This window comes from Stenella coeruleoalba (genome assembly GCF_951394435.1).
Source record: "Stenella coeruleoalba genome assembly, contig: scaffold_49, whole genome shotgun sequence".
Lineage (NCBI taxonomy): Eukaryota > Metazoa > Chordata > Mammalia > Artiodactyla > Delphinidae > Stenella > Stenella coeruleoalba.
The window spans coordinates 1298111-1320811 of record NW_027646118.1 but is presented as its reverse complement, the minus strand read 5'-3'; the positions used below and the strand labels follow the sequence as shown (position 1 = coordinate 1320811).

The 22701-nt window shown below is 45.4% G+C and overlaps 1 long non-coding RNA gene across 10 annotated transcripts in view; it reads right to left on the bottom strand.

The window, feature by feature from the left end:
• LOC307181315 overlaps positions 1 to 22701 on the bottom strand; it is a 2020778-nt gene that overhangs the window by 707432 nt on the left and 1290645 nt on the right. The gene's annotated exons all lie outside the window — the stretch shown is intronic.

Here is a 22701-nt window from a genome sequence, read left to right as displayed (position 1 = left end):
CATTTCCCACCAGGAAGAGGAATTAACCAAAGGCTCAGCATGCCGGGCCGGAACCAGATTAGGGCCTGAAGCCATCCTGCGGTGTTGCGGCCAGGTCACAAGAAAGCGAGTTGAAGAAAGGAGCTCAGGGGCACTGTAATTCACAAACCTGCAGAGTTATAAATGACAGCTATCGTCCAAAAATAGACTGAAGTAAGGCTGCCAAGAGGACTTGAAAGCGGGGCAGAATTGCAGGAAACCGATTTCAGGAGGTAGACTGGAATTGCATTGAAAGCATAGGAAAAGAGGCAGAACGTCCACAATGATGCACTTGGCCAAAAAGGGCGTATGCGTTTTTTCCTGAATATATTCAGGAAAAAACGCATACGCCCTTTTTGGCCAACCAAGCAAGCTTGCAAAGGAAATCTGCACTACAATGAAGTCTCACTTCCCCCCGGTCAAAAGGGCCATCTGAAAAAAGTGTAAAATCCAGAAAGGCAGGACAGGCCATGGAGAACTGGGAGCCTTGTTATGCTGATGGGCGGGATGTAAATTGCCAACAACCACTCGGGAGAAGTGTATGGTGTTTCCTGAAACATCTAAAAAACAAAGCAACAGAACCTAGGGCACTTCCACTTATGGTCCTATAGCTTAGGGAAATTAAAATCAAAAAGACCCAGCCACCCCAAAGTTTGGGACGCCTCTGTTTACAAGAACCTCGTTTACATTACAAGTTCAACATCGCAGAAAGTGAAAAATGGATAAAGAAGTTGTAGTATTTACTTACAAAGCAATATCACTCAGCAATGAAATCTGTGTCATCAGGTCCTTAGCAGCACAATGAGTGGATTCAGGTATGATGATTCTAACTGAAATAAGTCACACAGAAAAAGAAACATCATAAGATATCAGTAATACACGGAATGTAAACTTGGCTACACAGGGACTGCATTCCAAAACAGAACAGGGTCTCAAATGTAGAAAACCAACTTATGCTTGCTTAAGGGGAAAGGTGAGTTGGGGTGCTGCATAAAACCAGAGATTGAAATGAGCACAGATAAAGTTCCTTAAGCCAAATATGGAATAGACAAGAGCTACTCCTTGCTCAACGAAATGGACTCAACACCCCATATTAAACGTCTAAGAATGTACCTGACTAGTAAGTATCTTAAAACCTATGGATTGCTATGTCTCTGAAAGAGAATCAAGCATGTGTACAGGGGCATAAATGCAGCAGTGATAGGATTGGAGAGGTTCGGTGAGCAAATGAAGACCCTTTGAAGTCATATTGCATGGTACCCATTCCACGGGTTTCAACTACCCAGGTTTAAGGTATTCTTCCTTCAGCTAAAACATGCATGTGGAACCCAAGTATGATCAACCATGTGAACGGGAGACGTGTTCAAATATGTCTCAGTTTTCCTCCCCTGGTACTCGGGTGCAACATTCCACACGCTTTACTAACACTCTCCCCACTTGGAGAGTCAGCGCCTTTAACCTCCTGTTTGGCCCAGTTTGCAATTTCTGCGGAAGATGAACAGGAATAGCGAGACCCAATGAGAGACTAGCTGGAGGTGTCTGGACGGGCAAATTTAACTCTCATTTCCCACCAGGAAGAGGAAATAACCAAAGGCTCAGCGTGCCGTGCCGGAACCAGATTAGGGCCTGAAGCCATCCTGCGGTGTTGCGGCCAGGTCACAAGAAAGCGAGTTGAAGAAAGGAGCTCAGGGGCACTGTAATTCACAAACCTGCAGAGTTATAAATGACAGCTATCGTCCAAAAATAGACTGAAGTAAGGCTGCCAAGAGGACTTGAAAGCGGGGCAGAATTGCAGGAAACCGATTTCAGGAGGTAGACTGGAATTGCATTGAAAGCATAGGAAAAGAGGCAGAACGTCCACAATGATGCACTTGGCCAAAAAGCGCGTATGCGTTTTTTCCTGAATATATTCAGGAAAAAACGCATACGCCCTTTTTGGCCAACCAAGCAAGCTTGCAAAGGAAATCTGCACTACAATGAAGTCTCACTTCCCCCCGGTCAAAAGGGCCATCTGAAAAAAGTGTAAAATCCAGAAAGGCAGGACAGGCCATGGAGAACTGGGAGCCTTGTTATGCTGATGGGCGGGATGTAAATTGCCAACAGACACTCGGGAGAAGTGTATGGTGTTTCCTGAAACATCTAAAAAACAAAGCAACAGAGCCTAGGGCACTGCCACTTATGGTCCTATAGCTTAGGGAAATTAAAATCAAAAAGACACAGCCACCCCAAAGTTTGGGACGCCTCTGTTTACAAGAACCTCGTTTACAGTACAAGTTCAACATCGCAAAAAGTGAAAAATGGATAAAGAACTTGTGGTACTTACGTACAATGCAGTATCACTCAGCAATGAAATCTATGTCATCAGGCCCGTAGCAGCATAATGAGTGGATTCAGGTACGATGATTCTAACTGAAATAAGTCACACAGAAAAAGAAACATCATAAGATATCACTAATACACGGAATGTAAACTTGGCTACACAGGGACTGCATTCCAAAACAGAACAGGGTCTCAAATTTAGAAAACCAACTTATGCTTGCTTAAGGGGAAAGGTGAGTTGGGGTGCTGCATAAAACCAGAGATTGAAATGAGCACAGATAAAGTTCCTTAAGCCAAATATGGAATAGACAAAGCTACTCCTTGCTCAACGAAATGGACTCAAAACCCCATATTAAACCCCTAAGAATGTACCTGACTAGTAAGTATCTTAAAGACTATGGATTGCTATGTCTCCAAAAGAGAATCAAGCGTGTGTACAGGGGAATAAACGCAGCAGTGATAGGATTGGAGAGGTTCGGTGAGCAAATGAAGACCCTTTGAAGTCATATTGCATGGTACCCATTACACGGGTCTCAACTCTACAGGTTTAAGGTATTCTTCCTTCAGCTAAAACATGCATGTGGAACCCAGAGTATGATCAACCATGTGAACGGGAGACGTGTTCAAATATGTCTCAGTTTTCCTCCCCTGGTACTCGGGTGCAACATTCCAGACGCTTTACTAACACTCACCCCACTTGGAGAGTCAGCGCCTTTAACCTCCTGTTTGGCCCAGTTTGCAATTTCTGCGGAATATGAACAGGATTAGCGAGAACCAATGAGAGACTAGCTGGAGGTGTCTGGACGGGCAAATTTAACTCTCATTTCCCACCAGGAAGAGGAAATAACCAAAGGCTCAGCGTGCCGTGCCGGAACCAGATTAGGGCCTGAAGCCATCCTGCGGTGTTGCGGCCAGGTCACAAGAAAGCGAGTTGAAGAAAGGAGCTCAGGGGCACTGTAATTCACAAACCTGCAGAGTTATAAATGACAGCTATCGTCCAAAAATAGACTGAAGTAAGGCTGCCAAGAGGACTTGAAAGTGGGGCAGAATTGCAGGAAACCGATTTCAGGAGGTAGACTGGAATTGCATTGATAGCATAGGAAAAGAGGCAGAACGTCCACAATGATGCACTTGGCCAAAAAGGGCGTATACGTTTTTTCCTGAATATATTCAGGAAAAAACGCATACGCCCTTTTTGGCCAACCAAGCAAGCTTGCAAAGGAAATCTGCACTACAATGAAGTCTCACTTCCCCCCGGTCAAAAGGGCCATCTGAAAAAAGTGTAAAATCCAGAAAGGCAGGACAGGCCATGGAGAACTGGGAGCCTTGTTATGCTGATGGGCGGGATGTAAATTGCCAACAACCACTCGGGAGAAGTGTATGGTGTTTCCTGAAACATCTAAAAAACAAAGCAACAGAGCCTAGGGCACTTCCACTTATGGTCCTATAGCTTAGGGAAATTAAAATAAAAAAGACACAGCCACCCCAAAGTTTGGGACGCCTCCGTTTACAAGAACCTCGTTTACCGTACAAGTTAAATATCACAGAAAGTGAGAAATGGATAAAGAACTTGGGGTACTTACGTACAATGCAGTATCACTCAGCAATGAAATCTATGTCATCAGGCCCGTAGCAGCATAATGAGTGGATTCAGGTACGATGATTCTAACTGAAATAAGTCACACAGAAAAAGAAACATCATAAGATATCACTAATACACGGAATGTAAACTTGGCTACACAGGAACTGCATTCCAAAACAGAACAGGGTCTCAAATTTAGAAAACCAACTTATGCTTGCTTAAGGGTAAAGGTGAGTTGGGGTGCTGCATAAAACCAGAGATTGAAATGAGCACAGATAAAGTTCCTTAAGCCAAATATGGAATAGACAAGAGCTACTCCTTGCTCAACGAAATGGACTCAACACCGCATATTAAACGCCTAAGAATGTACCTGACTAGTAAGTATCTTAAAACCTATGGATTGCTATGTCTCCAAAAGAGAATCAAGCATGTGTACAGGGGCATAAACGCAGCAGTGATAGGATTGGAGAGGTTCGGTGAGCAAATGAAGACCCTTTGAAGTCATATTGCATGGTACCCATTCCACGGGTTTCAACTACCCAGGTTTAAGGTATTCTTCCTTCAGCTAAAACATGCATGTGGAACCTAGAGTATGATCAACCATGTGATCGGGAGACGTGTTCAAATATGTCTCAGTTTTCGTACCTGGTACTCGGGTGCAACATTCCAGACGCTTTACTAACACTCTCCCGACTTGGAGAGTCAGTCCCTTTAACCTCCTGTTTGGCCCAGTTTGCAATTTCTGCGGAAGATGAACAGGAATAGCGAGAACCAATGAGAGACTAGCTGGAGGTGTCTGGACGGGCAAATTTAACTCTCATTTCCCACCAGGAAGAGGAATTAACCAAAGGCTCAGCGTGCCGTGCCTGAACCAAATTAGGGCCTGAAGCCATCCTGCGGTGTTGCGGCCAGCTCACAAGAAAGCGAGTTGAAGAAAGGAGCTCAGGGGCACTGTAATTCACAAACCTGCAGAGTTATAAATGACAGCTATTGTCCAAAAATAGACTGAAGTAAGGCTGCCAAGAGGACTTGAAAGCAGGGCAGAATTGCAGGAAACCGATTTCAGGAGGTAGACTGGAATTGCATTGAAAGCATAGGAAAAGAGGCAGAACGTCCACAATGATGCACTTGGCCAAAAAGGGCGTATGCGTTTTTTCCTGAATATATTCAGGAAAAAACGCATACGCCCTTTTTGGCCAACCAAGCAAGCTTGCAAAGGAAATCTGCACTACAATGAAGTCTCACTTCCCCCTGGTCAAAAGGGCCATCTGAAAAAAGTGTAAAATCCAGAAAGGCAGGACAGGCCATGGAGAACTGGGAGCCTTGTTATGCTGATGGGCGGGATGTAAATTGCCAACAACCACTCGGGAGAAGTGTATGGTGTTTCCTGAAACATCTAAAAAACAAAGCAACAGAACCTAGGGCACTTCCACTTATGGTCCCATAGCTTAGGGAAATTAAAATCAAAAAGACACAGCCACCCCAAAGTTTCGAACGGCTCTGTTTACAAGAACCTCGTTTCCAGTACAAGTTCAACATCGCAGAAAGTGAAAAATGGAGAAAGAAGTTGTGGTATTTACTTACAAAGCAATATCACTCAGCAATGAAATCTGTGTCATCAGGCCCTTAGCAGCACAATGAGTGGATTCAGGTATGATGATTCTAACTGAAATAAGTCACACAGAAAAAGAAACATCATAAGATATCAGTAATACACGGAATGTAAACTTGGCTACACAGGAACTGAATTACAGAACAGAACAGGGTCTCAAATTTAGAAAACCAACTTATGCTTGCTTAAGGGGAAAGGTGAGTTGGGGTGCTGCATAAAACCAGAGATTGAAATGAGCACAGATAAAGTTCCTTAAGCCAAATATGGAATAGACAAGAGCTACACCTTGCTCAACGAAATGGACTCAACACCGCATATTAAACTCCTAAGAATGTACCTGACTAGTAAGTATCTTAAAACCTAGGGATTGCTATGTCTCCGAAAGAGAATCAAGCATGTGTACAGGGGCATAAACGCAGCAGTGATAGGATTGGAGAGGTTCGGTGATCAAATGAAGACCCTTTGAAGTCATATTGCATGGTACCCTTTACACGGGTCTTAACTCTCCAGGTTTAAGGTATTCTTCCTTCAGCTAAAACATGCATGTGGAACCCAAGTATGATCAACCATGTGAACGGGAGACGTGTTCAAATATGTCTCAGTTTTCCTCCCCTGGTACTCGGGTGCAACATTCCAGACGCTTTACTAACACTCTCCCCACTTGGAGAGTCAGCGCCTTTAACCTCCTGTTTGGCCCAGTTTGCAATTTCTGCGGAAGATGAACAGGAATAGCGAGAACCAATGAGAGGCTAGCTGGAGGTGTCTGGACGGGCAAATTTAACTCTCATTTCCCACCAGGATGAGGAATTAACCAAAGGCTCAGCGTGCCGTGCCGGAACCAGACTAGGGCCTGAAGCCATCCTGCGGTGTTGCGGCCAGGTCACAAGAAAGCGAGTTGAAGAAAGGAGCTCAGGGGCACTGTAATTCACAAACCTGCAGAGTTATAAATGACAGCTATCGTCCAAAAATAGACTGAAGTAAGGCTGCCAAGAGGACTTGAAAGCGGGGCAGAATTGCAGGAAACCGATTTCAGGAGGTAGACTGGAATTGCATTGAAAGCATAGGAAAAGAGGCAGAACGTCCACAATGATGCACTTGGCCAAAAAGGGCGTATACGTTTTTTCCTGAATATATTCAGGAAAAAACGCATACGCCCTTTTTGGCCAACCAAGCAAGCTTGCAAAGGAAATCTGCACTACAATGAAGTCTCACTTCCCCCCGGTCAAAAGGGCCATCTGAAAAAAGTGTAAAATCCAGAAAGGCAGGACAGGCCATGGAGAACTGGGAGCCTTGTTATGCTGATGGGCGGGATGTAAATTGCCAACAGACACTCGGGAGAAGTGTATGGTGTTTCCTGAAACATCTAAAAAACAAAGCAACAGAGCCTAGGGCACTTCCACTTATGGTCCTATAGCTTAGGGAAATTAAAATAAAAAAGACACAGCCACCCCAAAGTTTTTGACACCTCCGTTTACAAGAACCTCGTTTACCGTACATGTTCAATATCACAGAAAGTGAAAAATGGATAAAGAACTTGTGTTACTTACGTACAATGCAGTATCACTCAGCAATGAAATCTATGTCATCAGGCCCGTAGCAGCATAATGAGTGGATTCAGGTACGATGATTCTAACTGAAATAAGTCACACAGAGAAAGAAACATCATAAGATATCACTAATACACGGAATGTAAACTTGGCTACACAGGAACTGAATTACAGAACAGAACAGGGTCTCAAGTTTAGAAAACCAACTTATGCCTGCCTAAGGGGGAAGGTGAGTTGGGGTGCTGCATAAAAGCAGAGTTTGAAATTAGCACAGATACCGTTCCATAAGCCAAATATGTAATAGACAAGAGCTACCCCTTGCTCAACGAAATGGATTCAACAATGAGGTATCACCTCACACCTGGTAGAATAGGCATCATTGAAAATCTACAAACAAAAAATGCTGGAAAGGGTGTGGAGAAAAGGAACCCTCTTCCACTATTGTTGGGAATATAAATTGATACAGTCATTATGGAGAACAATATGGAATTTCTTAAGAAACTAACAATAGAATTACCATATGATACAGCAATCCCAGTACTGGACATATACCCAGACAAAACCATAAATCAAAAAGAGTCATTCACCGCAATGTTCATTGCATCACTATTTACAATATCGAGGTAATGGAAGCAACCTAAATGCCCACAGACAGACGAATGCATAAAGCTGTGGTACATATATAAAATGGAATATTACTCAGCCATGAAAAGGAATGAAATTGGGTCATTTGTAGAGACGTCGATGGATCTAGAGACTGTCATACAGAGTGAAGTAAGTCAGAAAGAGAAAAACAAATCTTGTATATTCATGCATATATGTGGAACCTAGAAAAACTGTACAGATTAACCATTTTGCAAGGCATAAATAGAGCAACAGATGTAGACAACAAACGTATGGACAACAAGGGGGGAAAGCTGTTGGGGGGGTGGTGGTGGGAGGAGTTGAGAGACTGGGATTGGCATGTATACATTTAGATGTATAAAATAGATAACCAATAAGAACCTGCTGTATAAAAATATAAAATAAAATTCAAAATTAAAAAGAAGTAAAATTTAAAAAATAAAACAGAAAAAACAATTATTCCCTGCACATACATGTATTTATATGAATAAATTATTTCCATGCTTATATCTGTAAATACAAAAAAGAGGAATAAAATCTACCTTGAACCAAAAACGAAAAAGAGAAAAAAAACACAGAACCCACCAGTTACACAGAGGAAAACCGTATCAGGGCACTTGCTCCAGTTGTAAACAATTCTGAAGTTGGTCAGTGGTGGGGAATCGTCTCCCATTCAGCCAGCAGCCCCCACGCAACAAGCGTCCTCATTGCAAAGCTGGGGCACCGTGCCGAGGCATCTGTGAGTAAACGTGAGCTGAGCCCCAGGCCAGTTGCTGCTGAACTATTCCCACCCGTCCCAGGTAAAACACCTGAATATATACAAGGACTTGAAAGCCTAGAGGAAGGGCCATAGAGCCACACGAGTGACAGCATGCCGGCCGACTTGGTGCCTGCAGGCCAGCCAGGATGGTCCTGGCCCTGGGTGCTCTTCTGGAAGATTTCCATTTCCCTGCCTGAGATACCCGTCCTGTCCCTGCCCCCACTGCTTTTTTCCTTCCTCACCTCTGCCCAGGGAGAAATTCCAGCAGCAGGTATGGGTGACACATCCTCTTCTTTAGCAGGTGGCAGCCTGGCAACTGCTGCAGAAAGTCCAGCAGAGCCCCACTCACACTGGGCCACCCACAAAGCCGTGGCCTCTCACTCCCTCCCACCAGCCCAGCCCCGAGACTGCTGACAGGGCAGAGAAAATGGCGTCAGGCACGGCTGCAGGGGCTCTTGCTGCCTGGAGTGGTATTTATATTGATCTCAACCCAGGCACACCTGGGGAGGGCTGGCCGGCACGGTAAGGCTGCCCAGGTCAGCCAATCATCACCCCTCAGGGGCTCACAGTTGCAGAAAATGGAACTTGCTGAACCGGCCAGGTCCAAGGAACAGGTGTGGGCTCCTGAGAGTCAGGATAGACAAGGGGCTGCAGCTTTGGCTTGTTTTCTAATCATTTTATCTGGCCCATGAGTGGGAGACAACTTCAAGAAAACCCTCTCCTAATGAGAGGAACCCAGGAGTCAGGCAGAGGAGGGGTGGGTGGTGGTTGGAGACAGAGGCCTGGTGCCCCGGGTGCAGTGGAAGTCTCTGGAAGACCAGGTGGAGGGAGGCCTCACGGAGTGATGCCCAGGGTCACAGACCTGTCGCAGCTGCTGTTTGTTAGTTCAAGTCCTGCTCTGAGGTGCTCTGTGTCAGCTCTGAGCGACAGGTGAGCTGGGGGTGCTCTGCAATGAGGGCTATGTGCACGGTTCCTGTGTGCCCAGCCCTGCCACGGTACCTGCAAGGGTAGCTCTGTATCCTGGGAGGGGCCTGACCACGAGAGCCCCGAGGGCTGGGGTGGGGGTGGGGTACCTGCCCAGGTGAGCTCCATATTCTGGGATTGGTCTGACCACGAGAGCCCCATGGGCTGCTGGGGACCTGGTAAAGGATGTCAGGACAGTCAGTGAAGCCACCGAGGATATACCTCCAGTTGCTCCTAATTCCTACACCCTGCTGGTCATTCTACCAACCACCAGGACATGGTATTCTGTATTAGTCTTCAATGATGCCTTCTTTTGTATTCCATTAGTCCCAGAGTCACAAGAAATTTTGGCTTGTGAGTGGCAGGACTCAACATACAACTAAAACAATACTTCCGGGCCGTCTGGCCCCAAGGGTGCAAAAATTCCCACACCATCTTTGGGGAAAGCTTAGCTAAAGACCTAAAAGTTCTACCTCTGGAAAAGGAAACCCTCCTTCAATATGCAGACGACATTCTGATCACCAGCCCTACTAAGGAGGCCTCTGAACTACCAAGCCAATAAAGGATAGAGTTGTCCAAGAAAAAGCTCAAATATCACAGACTGCGGTGACCTGCCTGGGCTTCATTCTCACAGAAGGTCAGAGAAGCCCATCCCAGGAAAGGGAAGAAACCATTTTCAGCCTTACCCCTTTCTAAAACTAGAAGACAGCTTAGGGGTTCCTGGGGAGGCCAGGGTTTGCTGCTTCTGGATCCCTAGCTACAGTCTACTAGCTGGGCCTCTATATGAAACACTGAAAGGAAAAGATGATGATCCTTTTGAATAGAATCCAGAAGTGGCCTTTCAAGAATGGAAAGAGCAGTCAATTCAGACCCTTGCCCTGGAACTCCCTAATTTAGCTAAACCCTTTGACCTTTACATTCCCAGTGAAAGGTGAATCGCCATTGGAGAATTAGTGCAAAAACTGGGACCACTTGAAATGGAACAATGCAAGAATGCCATCCAGGTAGGATAAACTACGGTCACTAAGGGGCTTGGCCCACTGCCACATCTGGCCAAGATACTGGCGGTATCTAAAAACCTGGAAATCAGCAGCCCAAAAGGCCACCTCCCTCCTAAGGGAAAAGGACCCCACGTGGTGATCCTAACCACCAACCATGCCCTGAAGTTGCAGGGTTCGCTCCGTGGGCACACCGACCTCGAGTGAGGAGGCCCTCCAACTCCAACATCCAGAGAGATAACCGGGGGCAACAGGGCACCATGACGACTCGTGTGAACATCACTTGACCTGGAGTTTCTCTCATAAAACAACAAGAGTGTGTCCCAAAAGAGTAGACTACTGCTTGCAGGACTTACTGCACCCAGAGGGGAGCTAATAATCTTGGCGGGGGAACAGTATACCACACTGTCACCATAGAAAAGCCGACAGACACCGTGATGATGGTGGCCAATAAGACCGGCTGGACTCCTGTTTACTTCAAAAGGCTGTTGACTCAGTAGCCATCATGGTCCTTGGTCACCACTGACCCTGGACTGTCTGGGAGTTGAGCGGGCAGGGCTCTGACACCTGGTGCTGTTTGTACGTTAATTCAGGGGCCTAACTGAAGAAAGCGCAGACTACTGGTCAGAGCATCTAGGCTGGCAGAGACAGTCAGCCTAAGGTGGCCAAACAAATGTGGAGCGGGGTGAAACCGGCCCCCACAGCGTCTCTGCACATCTCTTTCCTGGACCCTTAAAGGTCATTAGAATCTATAACACTTCCAATGCTGGTGCTCAGGTGGACGAGCAGGGAGGCAGGGGTCCTGGGGACAATCAACGTCACCGGGAGGCTGCTGGGGAGAAGCTCTGACCCTCGCCCCAGGGTATGAGGGCTCCCAACTCAGCACTCAGCAGTTACAGAAGAAGGGTCTGCACCCTCAGCACTCCAAGAATGAGGAACGGGACAAAAGGCAGAGGAGGGGTTTGTCCCCAGCAAAGCCCATTAAAAATCCCTGGGAGATAAAAATAGAATCTGGGCAATAAAGTCAAGTCTAACCTTTTTTATCCTTTGTGTTTTGTCTAATTTCACGTGCTCCTAGGGTCCCGCATGCAGAGGTTCCACACCCGGCACTTCAGACCAGATTTCCTAGTGCAGAATGGCTGGGTCGACACCTCAGCTCCTGGGGCCCAGTGCAGACTCCACGATATAGAGGCTGAGCTACAGCCAACCCGGCCCTCGAGAGCTCCGCCGCCTCCCTCCCTCCCACTGACTCTGACAGGATCTCTACACAGCAGCCCAGCCCACAGCCCACGGGGTAGTGCATGCTCACACCTCTCCATTCTCTGATCAAAATATAAAGTTTCCTTTGCTTGTGAACCAAACTCAGTCTCGATCTGTTGGCCCCAATGACACTGGGCAGGGGGACACTTGTTGGGGTCCACTCTGGAGGATCAGTAACAGAAATTGAGACTATTGTAACCTCAATGAACAGATGTGTGAGCCAAACTGTAGTTAACATAGAACAGTGTATAAGGCTCGGGTAAAATAAGATGTTTTTAACACTTCCATTTGATATTTCCATCACTTTTTATAAGCAAGTTCAGTGAAAAGGTTTGTCTTATTTGTCAGGTCAATATTAGAGAAACGAAGTGATTTCTTTCCAAGGATGTACAGCTAATAATCTTGGTTAAACCTTCAATCTTGTTTTAAATGCTTTTCCATTGAAAATGATACCTCTCTTTCAGCTCCCCCATTTCTGAGAAGTATAAAATCTTATAATTTATTATTACCAAAGGGGAAAGGTGGGAGGAGGGATAAATTAACAGTTTGGAATGAACACATACACACTGCTATGTATAAAATAGATCATCAACAAGGAACTACTGTATAACACAGGGAACTACACTCAACATTTTGCAATAACCTATAAGGGGAAATAATCTGAAAAAGAATAGATATTTTTATTGACATCATCTATCAATGACAGTTAAAGTGTAGCCTAAGGGAAGCTGGTGGTGAGTGCTTCTGACCCTGAAGACTTCAATCATCTAAAGTTTGGACTCTGCCTACTTCCCAAGGCCCTTAATGAACATATGTGTAGCCGTAGCTTAAAAAATTCCCCAGTTTGGGTTTCGGGGAGACACTGATTTTGAAAAAGCCCTGGTGTTCTCCTTACATGAATGGGACTCTTCCTACTGCTAAAACATGTCTGTCACACCCAGAGGATGGTATACCATCTGATCGGGAAGAGTTTGGAAAAGGCATCTCATCTCCTCATCTCCTGGTGCTCGGGTTCACCCCTCCAGCGTCTTTACTAACAGTCTCCCCACTTGGAGATGTCAGCACTGTCAACATCCTGTTGCGTACAGTTTGGAATTTGTCCAGAGGATGAAGCAGAAGGATGAGGAACAATGAGAGACAAGTCCTAGGTGTTCAGACAGGCACATGTCACTCTAATTTCCAATCAGGAAGACGAATTGACCAAAGGCTAGGGTTGCCCATGGAAACAGTATAGGGCTTGAGGAAATCCCGCTGCTTTGTTGCCAGTTCCCATAAACACGAGTTGAACAATGGAACTCAGGGGCAGTAAAATTCACAAAATTGCAGAGTTGAAAATATCCATCACTGAAAAATGTCTTGAGGAAAGTCAGAGAAAAGGACTTGTAAGCAAGGGAGAATGGCAGGAAAGGGATTTGAGGAGGTAGAAAGGACTCGCCATTAAGCACAAGAAAAGGAGCTGAACATTGCCAACATTGCAGTTGGCCAAAAAGGGTGTATGCGTTCTTTTCTGTATATATTCAAGAAAAGGGCATACACTTTTTTAGCCAACCAAACAGGTGGGCACTGGAAGTCAATACTACAAAAGATATCACTTCGCATCAGTCAGAAGAGCCATCCTCATAAAGCGTAAACAACAGAAATGCAGGACAGGGCAACGAGAAGAGGGAGCCCTGTGAGACTTATAGTGGAAATGTATATTGCCAACGGCCATTCTGGAGAAGTGTATTGTGTTTACTAAAGCATCTAAAAAATGAGCTACAGAGCATAGGACACTTGCACTCATGGGCGTATATCTTGGGAAAAACAAAAATCGAGAGGACACAGGCACCCCAATGTTTACCCCCTCTCTGTTTAAAAGATCCTCGACTAGGATATAACTTAAATGTCTCTGGAGGGAAAAAATGGATAGAGATGTGGTACTTAGGTAGAGTGGAATATTATTCAGCCTGGAAATCAATGAAATATGGCCAGTTGTAACAACTCCGGAGGAGTTACGTATGATCATTCTAAGTGACAGAATTCAAAAAGAAAAAGACACATATCATAAGATATCACTTAAAGGTGGAATCCAAAATGGCTACACATGAAATAAATTACAAAACAAAAACATAGTCAAATATGTAGAAAACACGCATAAGGCTGCTAAACGGGAAAGGTGGGGAGGGGTGAGGCATCATCCAGGAGGTTGAAATTAGCAAAGATACCATTCCAAATACCAAACTGATAATCAACAAGGCCTACACGGTAGCTAAAAGAACTGCACTCAGCACACTCAAGTCACCGGAAAAGAATATATACGACTGGTAAGAATCTGAAAAAGAATTTATTGATGTCTCTCTGTACGTGAATCAAGTGGATGTACAGCAGCAAGAAACAGAGCTTTGAAAATCAGCTGTAACCAATATAGTAATAAATTGAAAAAAATAAACGACAGAGAGACAGAGAAAACCTCTTACAACTTTTCCTCAGGGACGGTGATGCAACATGGATTGAACACATCTAGACCCACAGCAGGATGAGACATAAGGCTGGAAACTGTTTGCGCTAAGAGAAATGTGAGGTTGGGTGAGGAAATGCACACCCTTTAAAGTAATACTACCTGGTACCCATTCAATGGGTCCCAAATCTGCAGGTTCAAGGGATCTTCCTACAGCTAAAACATGCATGGAAAACCCAGAGGACTGTACACCATGTGATCGGGAGATGTGTCTAAAATGCACCTCATTTATCCTCTCCTGGTGCTCCTGTTCACCATTCCAGCCACGCTACTTAGAATCTCCCCACTTGGAGAATCAGCACATTTAAACTTCTGTTTCACACATTTTGCAAATTGTGAGGAGGATGAACGGGAAGAGGGGGAACCAATGAGAGAAGAGTTGTAGGGGTTTGGACGGGCACATATCACTCTAATTTCCCATTAAGAATAAGAATTAAAGAAAGGCTCAGCCTGCCTCGCCGGAGCCAAAATAGGGCCTGAAGCAATCCTGCGGGTTTGAGGCCAGCTCACAAAAGAGCAACTTAAAAAATGGAGCTCAGGGTCACTGCAATTCACAAACCTGCAGAGTTATAAATGAAAACTAACGTCCAAAAATATGTTGAGGTAAGGCAAAGAAGAGGATCTGAATGCAAGACAGAATTGCAAGAAACAGATTTCAAGAGATAGATTGGACTCGTCTTTAACGCACATGAAAAGCGGCAGAATTTCGACAATGATGCAGTTGGCCCAAAAGGGCGTATGCGTTTTTTCCTGATTATATCCAGGAAAAAACGCATACACACTTTATGGGCAACGAAGCAAGCAAGCAATGCAAATGTGCACAACAAAGAAGTCTCACTTCCCACCGGTCAAAAGGGCCATCCTAAAAAATTGTAAAAACCAGAAATGCAGGACAGGCCATGGAGAACAGGGAGCCTTTATACGCTGATGGGCAGTGTGTGAACTGCCGAGAGCCACTCTGGAGAAGTGTATGGTGGTTCCTAAATCATCTAAAAAACAGAGCTACAGAGCATAGGACACTTCCAATCATGGGAGTATATCTAGGGAAGTCTAAAAATCAACAAGACACAAGCACACCACAGTTTAGGGCTACTCTGTTTACAAGAACCTCAACTTCAGTACACCTTAAATATCCCAGGAAAGAGAACAATGGATAAAGAAGATGTGGTACTTATGTACAATGGAATATCTCTTCAACATGAAATCAATGTAATAAGGCTAGTAGAAGGATAAAGAGTGGATTTAGGTCCGATAATACTACTTGAAATAAGTCAAACAGAAAAAGAAACATATCATAAGATATCACTTATAGAGGGAGGGTAAATATGGCTGCACAAGAAATGAATTACAGAACAGAACAGTGTCTCACATTTAGAAAACACACTTATGTCAGCTTAAGGGGAAAGGAGAGGTGGGGTGATGCATAAAACCAGAGTTTGAAATTAGCACAGATACCGTTCAATAAACCAAATAGGTATTAGACAAGATCTACACCTTGCTCAATGAACAGGCCTCAACACACCTTATACACCGCAGAGAAATATATCTGAGGAATAAGAATCTTAAAACCCATGTATTGATATATCTCCATAAGGGAATCGAGTGTGTGCAGAGCGGCACAAACACAGCAGTGAAAAGGAGCTAAACCCCATTATAGAAATAAATTTTAAAAACAAAACGCTGAAACAATGAAAGAGAGAAAAATTCTTACAAAATTCGCTCAGGGGCTGTGATGCAACCTGGATTGACCACATATAAACCCACAGCTGGATAAGACATAAGGCTGGACACTTGGGGCTGACAGGATTGGTGAGCTTTGGTGAGCAACTGCCGAAAGTTTAATGCAATACTTCATGCTACTCAGTCCAAGGGTCCCAACACTCCAGGTTGAAGGGAATCTTCCTACAGCTAAACCATGCTTGGGAAACCCAGCGACTGGTATACCATATGATCGGGAAAGGTTTCTAAAACGCACCTCATTTTTCCCCTCCTGGGGCTCCGGATCGACATTCCAGCCGCTTTACTAACAACATCCCCACATGGAGTCAATGCCTTTAAGTTCTGGTATCGCACAGTCTGCAGTTAGTGCAGAGGATGAATGGGAATAGGGGGAACCAGTGAGAAACTAGCTGTAGCGGTTTCAATGGGCACATGTCACTCTAATATCACATCAGTAAGAAGAATTAACCAAAGGCACAGCAAGGTGCCCCAGAAGAAAAATAGGGCTTCAAGGAATCCTGTGGTTATGGGGCAAGACCACAAAAATAAGAACTAAAAAATGGAGCTAAGGGCCACTGCAATTCAAAAACCTGCAGAGTTATAAAGGCCAACTATTTTTAAAAAATATATTGAGGTAAGGCTATGAAGAGGCATTGAAAGCAAGGCAGAATTGCAGGAAACCGATTTCAGGAGGTAGACTGGAATTGCATTGAAAGCATATGAAGAGAGTCAGAAACTCGACAATGATGCACTTGGCCAAAAAGGGCGTATGCGTTTTTTCCTGAATATATTCAGGAAAAAACGCATACGCACTTTTTGGCCAACCAAGCAAGCTTGCAAAGGAAATCTGCACTACAATGAAGTCTCACTTCCACCTGGTCAAAAGGGCCATCTGAAAAAAGTGTAAAATCCATAAAGGCACGACAGGCCATGGAGAACTGGGAGCCTTCTTATGCTGATGGGCGGGATGTAAATTGCCAACAGACACTTGGGAGAAGTGTATGGTGTTTCCTGAAACATCTAAAAAACAAAGCAACAGAGCCTAGGGCACTTCCACTTATGGTCCTATAGCTTAGGGAAATTAATATCAAAAAGACACAGCAACCCCAAAATTTGGGATGGCTCTTTTTACAGAAATCTCTTCTACGGCACAAGTTAAATATCCCAGAGAGCAAATAATGGATAAAGAAGTTGCGGTACTTATGTACAACAGAATACCACTCAGCAATGAAATCTATGTCACCAGGCCCGTACCAGCATAATGAGTGGATTGAGGCACGATGATTCTAAGTGAAATAAGTCACACAGAAAAAGAAACATCATAAGGTATCACTAATACACGGAATGTGAACTTGGCTACACATGAACTGAATTACAAAACAGAACAGGGTCTCAAGTTTAGAAAACCAACTTATGCCTGCTTAAGGGGGAAGGTGAGTTGGGGTGCTGCATAAAAGCAGAGTTTGAAATTAGCACAGATACCGTTCCATAAGCCAAATATGTAATAGACAAGAGCTACCCCTTGCTCAACGAAATGGATTCAACAATGAGGTATCGCCTCACACCTGGTAGAATAGGCATCATTGAAAATCTACAAACAAAAAATGCTGGAAAGGGTGTGGAGAAAAGGAACCCTCTTCCACTATTGTTGGGAATATAAATTGATACAGTCATTATGGAGAACAATATGGAATTTCTTAAGAAACTAACAATAGAATTACCATATGATACAGCAATCCCAGTACTGGACATATACCCAGACAAAACCATAAATCAAAAAGAGTCATTCACCGCAATGTTCATTGCATCACTATTTACAATATCGAGGTAATGGAAGCAACCTAAATGCCCACAGACAGACGAATGCATAAAGCTGTGGTACATATATAAAATGGAATATTACTCAGCCATGAAAAGGAATGAAATTGGGTCATTTGTAGAGACGTCGATGGATCTAGAGACTGTCATACAGAGTGAAGTAAGTCAGAAAGAGAAAAACAAATCTTGTATATTCATGCATATATGTGGAACCTAGAAAAACTGTACAGATTAACCATTTTGCAAGGCATAAATAGAGCAACAGATGTAGACAACAAACGTATGGACAACAAGGGGGGAAAGCTGTTGGGGGGGTGGTGGTGGGAGGAGTTGAGAGACTGGGATTGGCATGTATACATTTAGATGTATAAAATAGATAACCAATAAGAACCTGCTGTATAAAAATATAAAATAAAATTCAAAATTAAAAAGAAGTAAAATTTAAAAAATAAAACAGAAAAAACAATTATTCCCTGCACATACATGTATTTATATGAATAAATTATTTCCATGCTTATATCTGTAAATACAAAAAAGAGGAATAAAATCTACCTTGAACCAAAAACGAAAAAGAGAAAAAAAACACAGAACCCACCAGTTACACAGAGGAAAACCGTATCAGGGCACTTGCTCCAGTTGTAAACAATTCTGAAGTTGGTCAGTGGTGGGGAATCGTCTCCCATTCAGCCAGCAGCCCCCACGCAACAAGCGTCCTCATTGCAAAGCTGGGGCACCGTGCCGAGGCATCTGTGAGTAAACGTGAGCTGAGCCCCAGGCCAGTTGCTGCTGAACTATTCCCACCCGTCCCAGGTAAAACACCTGAATATATACAAGGACTTGAAAGCCTAGAGGAAGGGCCATAGAGCCACACGAGTGACAGCATGCCGGCCGACTTGGTGCCTGCAGGCCAGCCAGGATGGTCCTGGCCCTGGGTGCTCTTCTGGAAGATTTCCATTTCCCTGCCTGAGATACCCGTCCTGTCCCTGCCCCCACTGCTTTTTTCCTTCCTCACCTCTGCCCAGGGAGAAATTCCAGCAGCAGGTATGGGTGACACATCCTCTTCTTTAGCAGGTGGCAGCCTGGCAACTGCTGCAGAAAGTCCAGCAGAGCCCCACTCACACTGGGCCACCCACAAAGCCGTGGCCTCTCACTCCCTCCCACCAGCCCAGCCCCGAGACTGCTGACAGGGCAGAGAAAATGGCGTCAGGCACGGCTGCAGGGGCTCTTGCTGCCTGGAGTGGTATTTATATTGATCTCAACCCAGGCACACCTGGGGAGGGCTGGCCGGCACGGTAAGGCTGCCCAGGTCAGCCAATCATCACCCCTCAGGGGCTCACAGTTGCAGAAAATGGAACTTGCTGAACCGGCCAGGTCCAAGGAACAGGTGTGGGCTCCTGAGAGTCAGGATAGACAAGGGGCTGCAGCTTTGGCTTGTTTTCTAATCATTTTATCTGGCCCATGAGTGGGAGACAACTTCAAGAAAACCCTCTCCTAATGAGAGGAACCCAGGAGTCAGGCAGAGGAGGGGTGGGTGGTGGTTGGAGACAGAGGCCTGGTGCCCCGGGTGCAGTGGAAGTCTCTGGAAGACCAGGTGGAGGGAGGCCTCACGGAGTGATGCCCAGGGTCACAGACCTGTCGCAGCTGCTGTTTGTTAGTTCAAGTCCTGCTCTGAGGTGCTCTGTGTCAGCTCTGAGCGACAGGTGAGCTGGGGGTGCTCTGCAATGAGGGCTATGTGCACGGTTCCTGTGTGCCCAGCCCTGCCACGGTACCTGCAAGGGTAGCTCTGTATCCTGGGAGGGGCCTGACCACGAGAGCCCCGAGGGCTGGGGTGGGGGTGGGGTACCTGCCCAGGTGAGCTCCATATTCTGGGATTGGTCTGACCACGAGAGCCCCATGGGCTGCTGGGGACCTGGTAAAGGATGTCAGGACAGTCAGTGAAGCCACCGAGGATATACCTCCAGTTGCTCCTAATTCCTACACCCTGCTGGTCATTCTACCAACCACCAGGACATGGTATTCTGTATTAGTCTTCAATGATGCCTTCTTTTGTATTCCATTAGTCCCAGAGTCACAAGAAATTTTGGCTTGTGAGTGGCAGGACTCAACATACAACTAAAACAATACTTCCGGGCCGTCTGGCCCCAAGGGTGCAAAAATTCCCACACCATCTTTGGGGAAAGCTTAGCTAAAGACCTAAAAGTTCTACCTCTGGAAAAGGAAACCCTCCTTCAATATGCAGACGACATTCTGATCACCAGCCCTACTAAGGAGGCCTCTGAACTACCAAGCCAATAAAGGATAGAGTTGTCCAAGAAAAAGCTCAAATATCACAGACTGCGGTGACCTGCCTGGGCTTCATTCTCACAGAAGGTCAGAGAAGCCCATCCCAGGAAAGGGAAGAAACCATTTTCAGCCTTACCCCTTTCTAAAACTAGAAGACAGCTTAGGGGTTCCTGGGGAGGCCAGGGTTTGCTGCTTCTGGATCCCTAACCACAGTCTACTACCTGGGCCTCTATATGAAACACTGAAAGGAAAAGATGATGATCCTTTTGAATAGAATCCAGAAGTGGCCTTTCAAGAATGGAAAGAGCAGTCAATTCAGACCCTTGCCCTGGAACTCCCTAATTTAGCTAAACCCTTTGACCTTTACATTCCCAGTGAAAGGTGAATCGCCATTGGAGAATTAGTGCAAAAACTGGGACCACTTGAAATGGAACAATGCAAGAATGCCATCCAGGTAGGATAAACTACGGTCACTAAGGGGCTTGGCCCACTGCCACATCTGGCCAAGATACTGGCGGTATCTAAAAACCTGGAAATCAGCAGCCCAAAAGGCCACCTCCCACCTAAGGGAAAAGGACCCCACGTGGTGATCCTAACCACCAACCATGCCCTGAAGTTGCAGGGTTCGCTCCGTGGGCACACCGACCTCGAGTGAGGAGGCCCTCCAACTCCAACATCCAGAGAGATAACCGGGGGCAACAGGGCACCATGACGACTCGTGTGAACATCACTTGACCTGGAGTTTCTCTCATAAAACAACAAGAGTGTGTCCCAAAAGAGTAGACTACTGCTTGCAGGACTTACTGCACCCAGAGGGGAGCTAATAATCTTGGCGGGGGAACAGTATACCACACTGTCACCATAGAAAAGCCTACAGACACCGTGATGATGGTGGCCAATAAGACCGGCTGGACTCCTGTTTACTTCAAAAGGCTGTTGACTCAGTAGCCATCATGGTCCTTGGTCACCACTGACCCTGGACTGTCTGGGAGTTGAGCGGGCAGGGCTCTGACACCTGGTGCTGTTTGTACGTTAATTCAGGGGCCTAACTGAAGAAAGCGCAGACTACTGGTCAGAGCATCTAGGCTGGCAGAGACAGTCAGCCTAAGGTGGCCAAACAAATGTGGGGCGGGGTGAAACCAGCCCCCACAGCGTCTCTGCACATCTCTTTCCTGGACCCTTAAAGGTCATTAGAATCTATAACACTTCCAATGCTGGTGCTCAGGTGGACGAGCAGGGAGGCAGGTGTCCTGGGGACAATCAACGTCACCGGGAGGCTGCTGGGGAGAAGCTCTGACCCTCGCCCCAGGGTATGAGGGCTCCCAACTCAGCACTCAGCAGTTACAGAAGAAGGGTCTGCACCCTCAGCACTCCAAGAATGAGGAACGGGACAAAAGGCAGAGGAGGGGTTTGTCCCCAGCAAAGCCCATTAAAAATCCCTGGGAGATAAAAATAGAATCTGGGCAATAAAGTCAAGTCTAACCTTTTTTATCCTTTGTGCTTTGTCTAATTTCACGTGCTCCTAGGGTCCCGCATGCAGAGGTTCCACACCCGGCACTTCAGACCAGATTTCCTAGTGCAGAATGGCTGGGTCGACACCTCAGCTCCTGGGGCCCAGTGCAGACTCCACGATATAGAGGCTGAGCTACAGCCAACCCGGCCCTCGAGAGCTCCGCCGCCTCCCTCCCTCCCACTGACTCTGACAGGATCTCTACACAGCAGCCCAGCCCACAGCCCACGGGGTAGTGCATGCTCTCACCTCTCCATTCTCTGATCAAAATATAAAGTTTCCTTTGCTTGTGAACCAAACTCAGTCTCGATCTGTTGGCCCCAATGACACTGGGCAGGGGGACACTTGTTGGGGTCCACTCTGGAGGATCAGTAACAGAAATTGAGACTATTGTAACCTCAATGAACAGATGTGTGAGCCAAACTGTAGTTAACATAGAACAGTGTATAAGGCTCGGGTAAAATAAGATGTTTTTAACACTTCCATTTGATATTTCCATCACTTTTTATAAGCAAGTTCAGTGAAAAGGTTTGTCTTATTTGTCAGGTCAATATTAGAGAAACGAAGTGATTTCTTTCCAAGGATGTACAGCTAATAATCTTGGTTAAACCTTCAATCTTGTTTTAAATGCTTTTCCATTGAAAATGATACCTCTCTTTCAGCTCCCCCATTTCTGAGAAGTATAAAATCTTATAATTTATTATTACCAAAGGGGAAAGGTGGGAGGAGGGATAAATTAACAGTTTGGAATTAACACATACACACTGCTATGTATAAAATAGATCATCAACAAGGAACTACTGTATAGCACAGGGAACTACACTCAACATTTTGCAATAACCTATAAGGGGAAATAATCTGAAAAAGAATAGATATTTTTATTGACATCATCTATCAATGACAGTTAAAGTGTAGCCTAAGGGAAGCTGGTGGTGAGTGCTTCTGACCCTGAAGACTTCAATCATCTAAAGTTTGGACTCTGCCTACTTCCCAAGGCCCTTAATGAACATATGTGTAGCCGTAGCTTAAAAACTTCCCCAGTTTGGGTTTCGGGGAGACACTGATTTTGAAAAAGCCCTGGTGTTCTCCTTACATGAATGGGACTCTTCCTACTGCTAAAACATGTCTGTCACACCCAGAGGATGGTATACCGTCTGATCGGGAAGAATTTGGAAAAGGCATCTCATCTCC